Raw genomic sequence first — 16,656 nt, forward strand, 5'->3', positions numbered from 1 at the left:
AAAAACGGTACCAACGGCAGTCGCAGAACTTAATAATGAAGCTACAGTTTGCTGTATAATTGTTTACTTATCTGTATATGGCTTCAAGAAAACAAACTTGAAAGGGACACAGAGGATGTTCTGTTTCTTGCATATAAATGAGAGTGAAGGACCAAGTTGTTTGATTTGGCCTTGAAGCGACCTCACAATTACACACGTTCTGCGTTTCAACAAAAGTTCCTGGGAACTGTGTGGTGAGCAACCCATAAATTTCTCTCCAGACTTGAGAGTAGAAAGAAAGCAGAAACCTTGGTAAAGTATTCCACGTTCAAAAAAAGATTCCAGTTGCGTGCACGAATTCTTCCCGCGTGCACATCGTCGGAATTTTAGATGTAGCTAAATCACTCACAATATTCATTTGTACAGTCGATGGCAAAGTCCACACGATATTTTAATTCTTTTTTTTCTTTTATATCCTGTAAGTTTCTAAGGGAAGGTTTTCAATTGTCGTTACAGAAAATGCTTCCTTCTAGTTCTTCGGTGCTTTTCCTTTCAATTCTGAAACCTGGCACTGTGAATGAACATTGCCTACTATTATCTTTTCGTCGACCGAACTTTTTTTTTCAGTATACGGAATGAATGAATGAATTTAAAATTTTGGATGCGTCAACACTTAGGCTATTTTGCACCCATCACATGACACGGGGTCCAGCCCCTTACCTTATCTAAAATGTAATTAAGAACTCAACTGTAATGTCGAAGACTAAAATATATGACCAGCTAAAAGCTGAGGCTGTAAAGGGGCACTCAGCACAAACAAGGACAACACACACACACACAGCCCTACGAGGATTATGCTGGCCGTAGATCCAGACGCCAGAGCCTCGTTAGTCAGCAAAAATGCAGTCCAGGGCGTACTACGTGGAAGTGAGGTTGACAATTGAGTGTACTACGTGAAAGGGTCACTCCTTACACCCCAGTATACGGAATGCTACTTCATAGGGACTCGGGTACAGTTATTTGTCAGTGGTATGCACGGGGTAATTGTTGGGTTTAACCGCCCTTTAGGTTACCTTATCAAGATATAGAACGTCAAATCTATGAACATATGGTACAGTATAGTACTAGCTACTTAAAAACACTCTACATTTTCTTTTACGGTCATATACGTAAACATGTATTAGGGTGTGTGTGTGTTTCTAACATTTCAATAGGATACCGGGGCTATGTTTATTTCTCATTCCACGGGCAGCACAGAGATGACGAAATGAACTCGTCTTCGCTCATGAAAAAGCGATTGCTTCCTGTTTTTGTAAATTAACGGAAGGTTGTTAAGTTTTACGGTAGAATATTGTAAAATTTACGGTAACTTCTAACAGTGCATCAGTATGCCTTCGGCAAGTCCAAGACAATCTTATGCATAGAAAGGGTAATCTTGATTAGACCTACCGCTTGAAAATGGGATGCAAACAGGCTCGGCCCTATGGAGGCCCGAGGATAGCAACATCGTGAGACTCCTACATATAATTTCAGTTATTCATATTTTTACCAGATTTCAAGTAGTTCATTTTTTCCACTTGTGGCCCCTTTTCAAGTGATATTTCCTGAAAGACCCAGAGCTGGAACCCCCCCCCCCCTTAAATCTGGATGCGAAACACTGATACGTCCTCTGTCAGGGTACTGAACTCGGGAACTCTTGATTGCACAGTGATAGCATTATCCACAACGCTATCAGCGATAGCCAATTAACCTTTGCCCAAGAAATAATGATGTACCGAACAAACAAAGAAAGAGAGGGGCTATCTTTACTTTTCTGTCCTATGCTTTGACGTGGCGACAATTCTAGGGATGTTTTGTGAACATATTTCGTGTATTCACTTCGTTGGTTGTCTCGGAAGCACTTCATTCTATTTTCTCTCTTTGCTGGTAGATCGTGAGAACTGAGAATTGCAAGGATTCGTTCATTCTTTTTATTCCATGAATGTAACGCACAGAGACGTCTCCCCTGAACGCATGCGTCAATTGTGGGAAAAAGGACAGATTGCTTTCCGACGACATTAATGAGCATTTCTACATTCTGATTTCTTTATATAGGAGAAGTATTTATTTTACACGATAGCGTTCAACTAAGCTTATATTACATTTCTTGGATCTGAAGTGACGCATGCGTCAATTGTGGGAAAAGAATTATTACTTTCTTTCACTTCTGATCCAAGAAATGTAATATATGCTTAGTTGAGCGCTCTCGTGTAAAATAAATACTTCTCCTATATGAAGAAATCAAAATGTAGAAATGCTCATTAATGTTGTCGCAGAGCAAACTGTCCTTTTCCCCACAATTGACGCATGCGTAGAGTCCAGCACAGTTAATTCTGCCGTGCGATGCGCGAAACAACTAAAGAAGCAGTGTTGCTAATGGAGCAGATAGAAAAATCGCTGCAGTGCTCCGATGCACAGCTGTTACGTACAACAATAAAATTAGAGAATTCAGGTCTATCTAACGTTGAGTTTTAAACTTCATGCATTATACCAGGACTAGGATTAATATGTACTAACAAGTGGCTATGTATGTAGCTACATACATATGGACTAAAAATTCGCAAAATATGAACTAACACATAAGTAAAATTACCAAAAATGCTGCAAAGAAGACTTCTTCATACGATTCCTTATTTGAGTGATTTCAAACAAAATAAAAAAAATATATATATTATTTTTCATTGCATTAATGCACTGGTGGCGTTCTAACTTTTCACTCCCAAAACCCGTATACACTGGTATGGAACTGCAACGGCAGGTAATAACATGCCAACGTGTTAAACCGCTACAATTGCACCATAACACTCCTCCTCAAACAGTATTATTATTTCCTCTCTGAGATCTGCGACAGTCGGTTGCCTTTGTTGTACATTTACAAAGGATGCCGGCTTCCACAACAATAACAAGTACATATACTGCCACTAGAAGATAAGCTGCGCGGCTTTTTCTTTTGTTATGAACCAGGGCCGGCGCTAGTCATTTTGCCTCCCTGGGAGGTGGCGGCAGATGCCGCTCTATTTCGACCCCCCCCCCCCCCGGTCATTACGCAGCAACGGAAAATTGAAAATCAATATATTCCTAACTAAAACATCAAAATATAAAATAAATAATGAGACTTCTTATGCTATTTCAATACTATTCAGCGCAAAAGAATATCTCGCTCGATCACAGTTTTCAATAGGCTTATTTTTTTCTTCTCTTCAAATTTTGCCGCTCGGTTCGCCCTCCCCTTCCGCCGGCCCTGCTATGAACTTGGTCACCCATCAAAGCATGGCAATTTTAACACAGAAAACAATATGTATCGCATTAAGCAGCAAAAATGACAGCCTCCTCTATGCAATTTCTACAAGAACACGTGCCGGAGCCAGAGTTGAAATGATGTTGGAGCCACATAATTTATTTATTTTGAATAATTCCAAAATTATGAAATATGAACAATTTGTTGCTGCTGTTCGCTGCTCTCTTGCCAAAATGCTTTATTGGGATGTTAACACCATGACTGGCTTCCTCCTTCATGAACTCGTGCACGTTGCTTAGAATTTCCCGAGCTTGGCTATGCAAGGTTTTTGATTTCAACTTCGACAGAACTGGAGGCATTATGGAATTTAACGTTCATTAGCAAACACACACTTTTACATACACACACGCAATACACGCACACAACGTCAAACCGGTCAAATACTTAGTATAAAATAAAAATATGGTGCTTCCAATCCAACAAAACTCACCGCCACTTTACCTGCCTTTTCCCCTTCCGTGACAGAAATAGTGCTTCATTATTACAGTTGGCAACACTAGTTACTAGCTAGCCAATGAACATGCACTGCATAAAAGAAGCAAGCACTACGCCGTGCTATATTGCCACATTAGCGTCCCTACCGAACGGTGGGAACCGCGAGCTGGAGCGCTATTCAATTGTTTTCAATGATGTTTGCGCGAGTGTGTCCAGGAATGGAATGACAATGTGGCAACAATAGCGAAGGTTTTCGAGCAGGGTAGAACACATGATGCTAAGAGAGAGGGAGACGAAACGAAAATTCGTTTCTACGCAACGGCAAATTTACGTGTGTGGCACTCTAGCATGCACCGCATGCGTTCAGGAGACGTAACGCATGTAACATCTCACTATTGCTTCACGTCAGATGTTTGATTTGACAAATCCAATACTGACGCATTTCACCCGCCGCAACCGAATTGCGCACACTTTAGATCCAGGATTGCGCACAAATCTCACTGACCTGTTTTGCGCACAGATTTTGATCCAACGTTGCCACTTTGATAGCTTTAAAGTCTGTGCGCAAAACTGTTTTCTTCTTTAGACAAGAAGAGAGAAAGAAATTAGAAATAAAATAGTAAATCATACCAATTTACTCAAACTCAAAAGTTAGGTTAGGTTAGGTTAATGACTGCAAAAACACGTGTAAGTCCACACACACACACACACACACACACACAAATGAACACAACAGAAGTGAGAACGGCTTGAGAACATTTTACATCTGACAACATTGCCTCATTGTTTGTGCGCAATCCTGTACATTGTGACAGCTTGTCAACGGCTTATCAGATACCACTGATAAAACCGGAAAAGTGTGCGCAATCCGGCTGTAGCCATTTCACCACCATCCAGAGGAAAGAAAACCCAAAAATACGATTTTCAGTTTTCTTTAAGCAAACTCCTCTGAAGAATTCTATTTGGATTCAGAGCGACATATATACGACTTCTAATTCTTAGCAGTCACATATCTATAATTTAATGACTCCTTTTAAGAGTCATGCACATTGAGTTCTTGTTTTAAGTTCACTTTATGCCCAGATAGGCTAATCGGGACTGAACCTACAGTTTAAAGTGGTATCCAAGAGTCTGGCATATTCCTAAGAATACATAATTATTTCCTCTCTCCTGTAAATTTGATAAATTGATGTTACGTCCCTCTGGTTCTCACACGACGATATACTCTGTCCCAGTCATCTCTGGAGCAAGAGAATGAAAACAAGACTTTTTGCAAGTAGTGACGCGAGACGGCTCCACCAATGAACACTGAGAGGGAATAGGATTATGTAGAGGGGGGAAGCGACTGCAGTTATCAGCCTTCGCAGCAGCTCGTACTGCTTCATATTGCTCACTCGATTCCTCCTTTCTCTGCCGCTATGCGCGGCCTTGCTCCAGAGATCTCCGGGAACAGAGTATAGGTGTGAACCATTCGTGCTTCGAGCTAGAGCCAGATTGCTTTTACCTCCCCCTCCCAAAAAAGCATTGCAAAACATTAGGATGCTGGTATTGAATGCAACGACGCACCCACCCCCACTCCCTGCCCAACAACCACCGTCTCAGAATAGTTTTCGCGGGCCTGGCGACAAGATTGGCGAGCCCGTGGTTGGAAAACGGTGCACCTGGCTCTTCGCGGCTTCTTGAGCAGTGTCGGTGGTGGTTAAGGGTTCAGAATGTTCAGAAAACAAAGTGCAGACAAACAGACACAAAAAAGTCGATTCCACTCCCTTCTGAAATTCCTGCGCACACTGCTTGACCCGTTTGCTCTATATTCCAATACGACTCGATCCCAACACCTGTGTAAACTGCATTTGTTTTCGGCGAAGGTACGGTTATCGCCTGGATTTGTAGGCTAAATTTGATACTTAATTCCGCACCTTGCATATGGAAGTTAATGACCATTCTTTCCTCCGCTGCTAGCCAACAAAAAAGGTCCTGGAATGAAGCGTAAACATATTGCATTGTGCAGGTTCAACAGCGCGAGACAAAATAATGCCTGGTCGCCAGACATGCGAGGCGACTCCCAATTCAAAGCAGAAGCCGCTGCCTCAAGTGACGTCATACTTATATTTGCCTCACTATGTAAGTGCAGATAAAGAAACATAAGTTATTGGGAGCTGCACCTTACAGAACGTAACAGGGAGTGTTCGAGTGGAGGCCTGTTCACTGCGCTTATCAAAGCTAAATTTAGTTCATTTCATGCAAAACGTCACCCTCCATAAACAGATGTTTTGTCATAGTTTAGGTACTTGGTTAGGAACCATTGCATACCTTTATGGGAAATCTTTCATACTTTTCTCCAAGACCAAATTAAGTATTTCCAAAATACTTCAATATGCTGTCACCAGGCTTTGCTTCTTGGATAACCCACCCTCTTGATTTACCCGTTATTTTGATAACATGTCTTGTAGGTTACTGTGAAGGTCAGGCTCAGTGATTTCCAGCTTGATTCTTTCGTATAACTTGCCACCATGGTTGTTACAATGAAAGATTGATTGATTTAATTTCTTTAATGTTGCTTTTCTGCCACCTTTGTCTAATCGCGAAGATGAGGATGGATGGTGACAAGATGAAATGGATAAAAGGGCAGTCACAAACAAATTTACAAAACACAACACGAGCCCCACGCAGAGGCTGTGTGTCCAGACACCCAGTAGCGTACGCAGGATTTCATCAAGGGGGGGGGTTATTTCGAAAACTTTCTACAAATTCACATTACCATTGTTTTATTATACTTTAATTAATTAATAATTAATTAATAATACTTACAATTAATTAATTCGTTTAATTACTACTAATGCAGCTGCTGTTACTACTTATATCACTACTATTATTAAGTAGTAGAGATCTTCATAAATATATTTATGAAAGCAATAGAACAAATTTATATTTTTTTGTTTCTTTGTTACGAAATAATTGTCTAGGCAACTGTTATTTGTATATGATAGGTGAGACATTCTTAGTGTGAAGAAAATCCATAAAAGAAAGGAAATATATTAAATTTATTGAAATAATCAAAATATGAAACTCATTTTAAAATCTGCGGTGGTCTAGTTTGACAACCTCGTGGGAGATCCGGGTTCGATTCCAGGAATTGGTTGGAATTTATCCAGCCTTGTCTCCGCACCCAGCCTCATATCAATGGGTACATGAGAGCAACCCTGGGGGATAAAGGCTGCAGGAGCATGGTGCTTATCACATCCCCTGCAAAATGGCTGAGATCGAGAATGTGTGGGCCCCAGCACACCACTACATGTGACTTCATGGCACGGCGCTATATGCACGGGAAAATTTAGAGTACCTTTACCTATGGAACTCACCCAGGATGATGATGATGCGCGAGAATACATGTTGCTAAAATTCCACTGAGTCTATGTTTTCGTTCAAAAGTAAGTTTATAGACATTCCAAGACATTTATCACTTCTAGGTGATTCACAAAGCACTTCTTCAACATTATTTAATGATGTGGATGTAGACTCAGCATCACATGAGAGTTCACAAGGGGATGCAAAATCAGTACCGGGAAGAACGTTTGCAATAACGTCGGCACACTGCGACGAAGCAAGGAATTCTCACGAGAGACTGCGCAACTTATTGCAAAAGAATTGCAAAATTGAACTTTGTGGCCGCTTAGATTGTGTTTGGAATGTTGTTTTTCTCCATGCTGCATTGGAATAATAATTCAAATTATTATTATTATTACTGTCGCAGATCTTTGACTGTGATAAATTAGCCTTTCTTAATTTTTTCTACAACATTTTCCATAATATTTCAAAAGCTCAAGGCGGGGGGTTAAACCCGGTACCCCCCCTTGCGTACGCCACTGCAGACACCAGAGCCTCGTTAGTCTGCAAATTGCAGTCCAGGATGTACTACTTAAGGGGGGTTGACACTTGAGTGCCCTCAGAAAGAGTTACCCCTTACACCGGGTTACAATGAAATATAAAATATAATTTCTCTGTAATGATTGTATTAGGCCTACTAGAATGGATTTGATGACTTTCGTGATCTAGAGGATAGAGTAGTGTGCTGCGAAGCCAAGAACCTGTTTAATTTATGTAACGGTCGTTTTTTCTGGCACTTCTGGCTGGCTACTCGCAACGATGGGGATGAATGATAAGATGAAGTGGATGAAGGGACAATCAAAAGCACACATGGACGACACAACACAAGATCCACAGATGATTGCACTGGCTGTGAGTCCAGGCTCCAGAGCCTCATTGGCTCGTAACATTGCAGTTACCGGGAGCGAGTTTGACATGAGTGCCTTCTCAATTGGTAATCCCTTCCACCCCGAAGCCAGGAATCATTGCATGGCGTCATAGCTCATACTTTTGCTGGTGATTAACGTACAGAGGTAGAAATATGAATGGATCTTGGGTATACTGATGGTGTGCCTCATTACATAAGGAGATTGTGCAGACTCCCGTGAACTTGTAATCCCTGTAAACTCGGAATTCGCAAATATTAGGTGCGTTTAGTTTGCGTATGTCCACTTTATGCACATACAGGTTAATCGGTACTGGACCTAAAGTTTAAAGTGGGAACCAAACCACTATGTGCCTCAATCGGGTATCGAACACGGGACCTCTCGATTGCAAGGTGACAACATTACCACTGCGCCATCGGGGAAGTTCTTTTTGGTCACATTTAGGCTCACTTGATGAACTGATAGACTAATCGGGTCTACAACTTAAATGTTGGGTTAAAATCACCCGGATCCCCTTGAAAATGTGGAAATTTTTCCAATACACCCAATCTTGTCTTCCAAAATTTTGAGCAGTGTAAACTATTCGTTGATACTTTCATTTAAACCTAGAACAGGACTCATTCTTCGAGAATCCCATGAACTCCAGTTAAACCTAGGCACCTGGCGACCCATCTGGTGAGAGTGATTGTTGATTTTATGGATTGGGTTAATTTTACTTCGCTTTCTTACACTTTTAGATAATCGCGAAAATGAGGATGAGTGATGGTGTGAAAATGATGAAGGGACGCTCGCACAAGCCCAGGCCGGGATTCGAACCCGTGACTCCCGGCACGCTGTGCTAACGACTCTGCCAATGAGGTCGGCTGGTGAGAATAAGACATGAAGATAAACGTTTCGCTCCACCCGAAAGAGGCGAACTGTTAGGTCGCATGCTTTGATTAACCTACTGCATAAACTCGGTGAAGTGATGGCAACTGTTCCATAAAATTTTTAAGATATATTGACTGCTACTTTTTTTTATTTACTAGTTTCCTGGTACTCGCATCTTGCCTTTTCAATTCGGAGAATTTTAATTTTCTAGCTGACAGTCGGCACAAGTGAAACTTAAAAGGAAGAAAAGCGAAATAAAATAAACGCCATCAATAAAATCGCAGCGTGTTGCACACCGAAACGACACGCGACACATGTCATTTGGCAACGAGCCAATCAACAGCAACATTTCACACCTTAGTAGCATGACAGGCTGTACAGTCACGGACAGTTCTGGGTTGTAACGATGCCATTGACTTTCAATGGAATTGTTACAACCCAGAAGTGTCCGAGACTGTACAAGCCTGTGTTCGATTGGTGAAATCTTCAAGCAACATGTGTCGCCTGTCGCTTCTGTGTGAATTCCCCTTGTCGCATTCTGTTTCGTTCTGACGCAGCTTTCAGACCGAAACAAGCGGCACGCGACACATATAGCTTGGAAACGAACCAATCAACAGCACCATTTCACATCGTAGCGCAATGACAAGCCGCACAACCTGCATTCGAATGGTGAAAACCTCAAGCAAGACGTGTCGCGTGTCGCATCGGTGTGAAATATCTCTAAAAGCTCCCTTACCCATTGCAGGGTTTTATTTTCGTGGGTGGTCAGAGTTGATCGATTTTTAAATTATGTACGTAATAATCAACTTCGAAATTCCAAAACATGTGGACACTGAAAATTGACCCCATCCTTGTGGTCGGTCGGTTATCCAGTGGGGGCCTGGTCCCTTTGAGCCCCCTGCTAGTTACGCCTATGCTGAAACTTAAAAAAAACATTTCACATGCGGCTCTTCTTCACTCGAAATGCGTTCACAACCGCACCCAGGGATTTGACGTCACGAGGATATGATTGTCAGCAGCAAAGTTCGACATGAAGTAACAAGGAAACTTGGAAAATTACACCACTACCCATCGTACGAGCCACGTATACCCGGAAGGGCTACTACTGTCCTTATGTGTCCTCATACTTCGTGCGATTGCGGGAAGAATTCCGATAGACCTTTGCGTCACGTACAACCAACGAGCGACTCATCTTAGTTCAGGTCTCTTCAGATAGGTGGCAGGTAGCGTCAGTTTCTGTACGAGTTCTCAATATGACTTTTTACTTTCGCTTGCAGCTACACAAGTTTTTCCCAGTTCTTGGCGATAAGGTGTAATTCGTAACCTATAAAAATGCCGCGGTTGTTCACGGATATTGCATTTTTATCAGAGCTAGTAAAAACTGAAAAACAGAAAAGAAAAACTGTGTACTCCGTCCGGTTATTATCGTGTCACTCCCTCGTTCGCAGGTTCTTATTGACTTTATGGCCAATTAAGGTACGTCAGATGTGGTGTCAGTAGTGTACAGAGGGATGCAGAAGTATTGCTTGGCAAATTGTCCATGACTTATTTTCATTCTTTTTTTCTCTTGCATCCTACGTGTTTTTAAGGATCGGATTTTTATGTATGCTGATGCGGATGTTGTCAGCAGCTTTTTGGGGTTTTGCTTTAATTATTGAAGCTCTCTTGGAATAAGAGAATAAACATGGTGATGGACAGTTTCAAGAACGCCCGCAGAGGGTTCCAGGGGGGACACTTGCGCCCCCTAAGATATCTCGAAATATTTAATATAATTTAAATTGTGAAAGTGTGGCGTGAAAGGAGGAGGGGTGCCATGAAAGACAGCATATTAAGTACCTTTCTCCCACTTTAAGCACTACTGGCCCCCTCTGTGACATTATAATCAAGAGATCCAATGTGCGAATCCCACTGTAGGCAAAATATCCAATGCATTCTGATTCTATTTTAAACTTAACATATCTAAGCAACGAAATGTTTACTTTGAGCCACCTTGGTGACTGAGCACCTTGAGTGGCCGACTTACAATCTGACCGAAGTTCAGGGCTCGAGGTCTGATTTAGGCATGGGTGTTTCCGACTGAGTGCCCTTTTATCAGTTAGATCTAGCCATCATCCATCTGCCGACTTCGTGGCGAAGTGGTTAGCACAGCGCGTTACGACGCCAGTGGTCCCGGGTTCAATACCGGCCAGTGCATGGGTGTTGTTCGTGAGTACCTCTTCATTAATTTCATCATACCATCACTCGTCCTCGTCTACGCGATTAGCCAAAAGTGGCAGAAAAGCAAAATAAAATAAATCAATCAAACCATCATCCATCTTCATTATCGCGATTAGCAAAAAGTGACAGGAAATTGACGTGAGATAATAAGCACGGTGCATTTCCTTGCTTTGCATTGATTGCATTGTTTTCTGGAAACATTATAAAGTGGCCTTGAATTAATAATCTAAATGTGTGATTAATACAATGCGCCTGTAATCTATATAATGCATTATTTTATGAAAATTGAATGTACAGTTAGTTGCATTTCTAAAACTATATGGCCAATCCTTTCTGGCTGCTTTGTAGCTGAGGGCACTCAGGGGTGATTCTTTCCAAATAAGTTCATTATCGCACGTGAGTTGGTTACACACATATTCATGCAATGAGATAACAGTATAGTGCAGGAAACCTTCACCAAGTTATGCAGAATTGTATGACAATGCAGCGCGACAAATTGTATTGTGATTACAAATTTAAACGAGATGCAACGTCAGTGGTGGTGACATTCAAGTGATGCATGGTCGTTGATAACGCCCTTAGCTTTCCTTGTATCTAGACTGTGAATAATAAGAGTTTTTCAATCATATTTTTTCTTTTACAGGACGTTTTTCAATATATACGCGTAGAATATGATATTCAGTATTTAATTATTCTAAGAGGTTGTTCAGGCTCAAATTATTCTGCTTTGCTTTTCATGTGGAGGTCGTTCTCGTAATTCACCTGTATTTGCTTATTGCTATTTTACGCCGCTTTTCTATTACTCTAGGCTAATCCCAACGTTGAGATGGATGATTGACCGAACGCAATGGAGCACCCATACTCTGATCGGGACTCGAACCCAGAACGTCCATAGGCAAGATCATGTAACGAGCACGCGAACTTGAAATATTAGCCACGCGTCACACAATAAAAAGGCACGTGTCCCGTCTTCGCCCTCAACAGGATGCTCATGTGTCACGAAGTATAATTTGAGGGTCTGTCAATTGGACAAGGCTTTTGTGCTGTTCTTTGTATTGAACAGATGGTTCGGGCGATTGAGTGGCTGTAGGGCTCACTTAGCCTCTCACGAATCGGTATCTGGGGGAGACACTGGCATGTAAGAGAGACTGGAACGTGGTGTTGAGCACATCACACATTGATCGAGAATGTTTGGAGCACAGGGGCCAACTTACAATCAAATTATTACTAAAAACTTATTGTGCTTGGCTCATTACATATTTTTATTCAAATAATAAGTTATGTACCATATTGCTGTCACTCTTTCAGAGAAAATGAAGGTGAATAGTTCAACCGTTAATAACTGCGAGAGAGGGAAGATTAAAAGAAACCAATATTGTGAACCGGGCAAATGCCCCTCTCCCCATATTGAATTGATGCCTGTCTAGACACTGAAAATGGTAGAATATCTCTTAGAAGATATATGCAAGACCCTATGTCATAAATACATATTTCTGCAATACAGTGTGTCGTTTCCGATATTGCCCACATGAAATACTCTGCCTATGGTATTGCGAACCATTAAATTATACCCTACTTCCTTTCCTGAAGCAAAATATGGATTCACAACTAGGACTGAGCCGATGCCGATGTATCGGTGTCGGCTGATACCACTGGTATCGGTATCGGAAGGTATCGGTTTAAATTCATCTACCGTTAGCAGTCGATACTTTACCGGTATATTGGTCTTTCACGGGGTCCACAAAAATGCCGTTCGACAGTCTCATTATCCTGGAAATTATGCAAAATTCAAACTTTATTTTTAATTTGCACGAAAAACTGTATTTTGTGATCACATAACATCCATTTTAATATTCTGATGTAATTCTTGAATATTCTAAAGCAAATTCCTTAGTAAATTGATGGATATAATTGGAGAAGAATATTTACACACCAATATTGATAACTCCATTAAGCCTTGTTTCCATGATTATGAAAAACTAAATATGCTGACCAAGGCAGTAATTTATTTTATTAAAAAAACATAAACTAACGTAACGTTTCAACCTTCTAGCAAGGTCTTCTTCAGACTCTGTATCAAGTACAAAAAACTTTTGTACTTGATACAGAGTCTGAAGAAGACCTTGCTAGAAGGTTGAAACGTTACGTTAGTTTATGTTTTTTTAATAAAATAAATTACTGCCTTGGTCAGCATATTTAGTTTTTCACCAATATTGATTAACATTTTGAACAAATTTTAATTATTGCAATTTTTAAGTATCGGTATCGGTTCAAAGTGGTATCGGCTCAGCCTTATTCACAGGCCTTTCCTGCTGCCTCATTTCTCGAAAATTTACGTAGCAGACATTATCCTACATACATTTTGAAAACTAGCATTTATCTTAGCTTAGTCTGTAGTTGCAGTTAGGTTTGGTTTTCGTTCAAGATGGCGACACACTTTTCTTTTTCTACTAACTTTGCACTTCACTTTGCAACATCGTAAAGTCTTCCTCATGTCAAATACGTTATGTATTGCCTGTCATCAGTCATTCATTTTTTTTCTAATCTTGCAAGTTATAATTCAAGTGGGCGTCGTTTCAGTACTTTATCTTCATGAAAGCTTGATGGCGAGTAGATCATTTTTATGTACTGGTAATGGTTGATATTATTGTGTAAGATTTTTCTTCACATATTTAATCAGTATATTGATAAGTAGAATTCAAACATTAATACAAAAAGTTGCATCTCTTTCTTGACGTACATACTCTAATCGAAACGCAGATGCCCCACAGTATTGTCACAACAGGAAGGTATAATTTTCCTTTTAAAGGTGCAAAATATCCCTTTATATATATATATATATATATATATATATATATATATATATATTATATATATATATATAGACATTATATATATACATTATATATATATATATACATTATATATATATACATTATATATATATATATATATGTATGTATATATATATATAAACAAAAAAACAACAACCACAGTTAATATCACTTCACCGAAATATTAACAGCTTGATTGAATGAGTAAAAATAAAAAGAGAATGACAGATAGTGAACATTTGATAAGTTAGGTTTATTATAAAATTCTAAAAATATAAAAATATATAAAATTCTAATAATAGTGTGAGTCCTCCTCCGTAGCCGAGCGGGTTAAGGCGTTCACTCGTCTTGAGATCGTTTGCTGCGGGACGGCGTAGGTTCGAATCCGGCTCTGGTCGGAATTTATTCGGCCTACGTATAGGGCCGGTGGCAACCCACCATCGTGAGGAAATTGGGAAGCTCCGAATGAGTGAGCGGTAACCCGGTCGAGAAGACCTACAACGGCTGGGGGTTCGACGGGCTGACCACCCGTCACCCCAATACTGGTCTAAGATCTCCACGCTATAACAGGTGACGGAGGAACAGTGTGGGAGGGAGACCAGCAGTCGGTAGGTAAGCCAAGGCCCTCACGGGCCGTAGAGCTGTGGGTTATTATATTAATAATAGTGTGAATATTTTAATTGTTCCTATGCGAAATCTAAAATTTTGATTATAGTTCGTTTTTGGGTACGTGATTAAAGAAAAGAAAATGCATTTAACAGAATAATGAACTTAAATTTAATATGTGAACTGGATATATTTAAATATCTCTGTAAATTTGTTATATTTCATGATACATGTCTTTTCCCTTTTCACCTAAAATTGTGCATTAATTTCTCTGCACCTAGGGAAAATCCTTTCATGTGGCAACACTGGAAAGGCCATGATTAGGGATGTAGCAAGAGAACTAACGGTGTTAAAAATGATGGGTGCAGGGGTGCAGCTGAGGGAAGGGGAGGTATGGGGACCGACAGGATACCTACACTATCTCTCGGGAATCTGTGGTGCAAGACCGCGCATAACGGCAGAGAAGGAAAGGAAGCGAGTGGGCGGAGAAAAGCAGTGCGCACTGCTGTAAACGGCTGGTACCTTTGGTTGCGTTTTTTCCCTCCGTGCACTCGCACTTCCTCTTTCATTAGTCGAGTCCTCTTGAGTCACCACTTGCGCAGAAACTTGTTTTCGTTCGCTTGCTCCAGAGATCCCCGGAACGGAGTGTACTTGCATATACCTTGGCTCCAAATTCTGACTGACTGAAAGGGCGACTCAGTCCACACACGCAGACACATTCCGAATCCTCGTTCAATAGGGCTCGCTCCTTGTGTATTGTCTCATAAGCTCAATCGGAACAAGTTCACTCACATTCTTCCCTGATCACCCTGTCAATGTCCACCTATTTGGCACCTTTGATAGAGTGCCGCCGCCCTAAAACTGGTGCCTAAGCGGAAACTCTCTCTCTATGGTCATTCACTTCATCCATCATGTTAGTAATATGTATTTTTAAATAGTAATTCTCTTAAACTGTAGGTACAGTCCCAATTAGTCATACTTTGCATAAAATGGACTTAAAACACAAACTCAATCAATTAATGTAATTCTGCTGTACATGTCCTTTTGAGCACTCCACAACACACCGGTCACTACTGCTACAGAGCCCGACCCTGTGGCCGAGTGGTTAGCACATCGCGCTGCGACGCCAAGGGTCCCGGGTTCGAATCCCGGTCGGGCTTGGTTGTTTGTGAATGTCCATTCATCAATTTCATCATTTCATCACTCATCCCCATCTTCGCAAATTAGCCAAGAGGCACAAAACGCGAAGTAAAATAAACTAAATCAAATCAAATCAAATCAAAACTACTGCTACAGCACCTACAATGGCACTGTACTACTCACCTACAGTTTAAAGTGGGATCCTAAACATTATGAGCCTTCACCGAGTATCGAAACCAGATCCCCTTGATTACAAGGCCCCGAACATGTATCCTAAACTGATGGTGTAAGTGTGCATGACATCATGACATCACGCACTTCACACATGACTACATTTGATGTGGAAATGTTGTCTTCACAATACAAATCGTTCAGCGATAATCAGCATGCATTTTCAGTGGATAATTTGGAAATGTGCTTTGTTGTTCATTGTGATCAGCAGAATGCAACAGGCAACTAACGTCCTGCTGCCACTGGTGAGTATCTATTTATTGCTTCGCTAATCGCGAAGATGAGTATGAGTGGTAATACGATGAAATTGATGAAGGGACACTCAAAAACACCCGGGATTCGAACCCGGGACCCCTGGCATCGTAGAGCGCTGTGATAACCACTCCTCCACGGAGGCTGACATCTATTTATTTGTTTGGCAGAATTTTGAATGAAAATATTTCCGACTTTTAGCCACATATTTCCGATGTTTTTAGAACATAAATAAATATTTTTCAGTTTTATAACACCTAAAAATCCGGTCCCTATTAATAGTAAAAAGAGAAAGAGGGATCTTAACTAGGTTGGGCGATATATCCAGACGATATATCGCGATTTTGAAAAAATGTGCAGGCGATATCAACTAGACGATATATCGTCACGATATTTTACCTATATATATCGCGTCAGCGATATATCGTCACGCTATTTGGCGATATATATCGTGGAGACAATATATCGCCGATATCACTATACGGAAAAAAAAATATCGTATCGT

General features: G+C 40.8%; 1 protein-coding gene across 2 annotated transcripts in view; it reads left to right on the forward strand.

The window, feature by feature from the left end:
* The window catches only part of LOC145983907 (1-phosphatidylinositol 4,5-bisphosphate phosphodiesterase delta-4-like), a 207,290-nt gene that overhangs the window by 47,972 nt on the left and 142,662 nt on the right, over positions 1-16,656 (forward strand). The gene's annotated exons all lie outside the window — the stretch shown is intronic.

The sequence above is a fragment of the Lepisma saccharinum genome, chromosome 2, assembly GCF_977018435.1.
Source record: "Lepisma saccharinum chromosome 2, izLepSacc3.1, whole genome shotgun sequence".
In the NCBI taxonomy this organism is placed as follows: Eukaryota; Metazoa; Arthropoda; class Insecta; order Zygentoma; family Lepismatidae; genus Lepisma; species Lepisma saccharinum.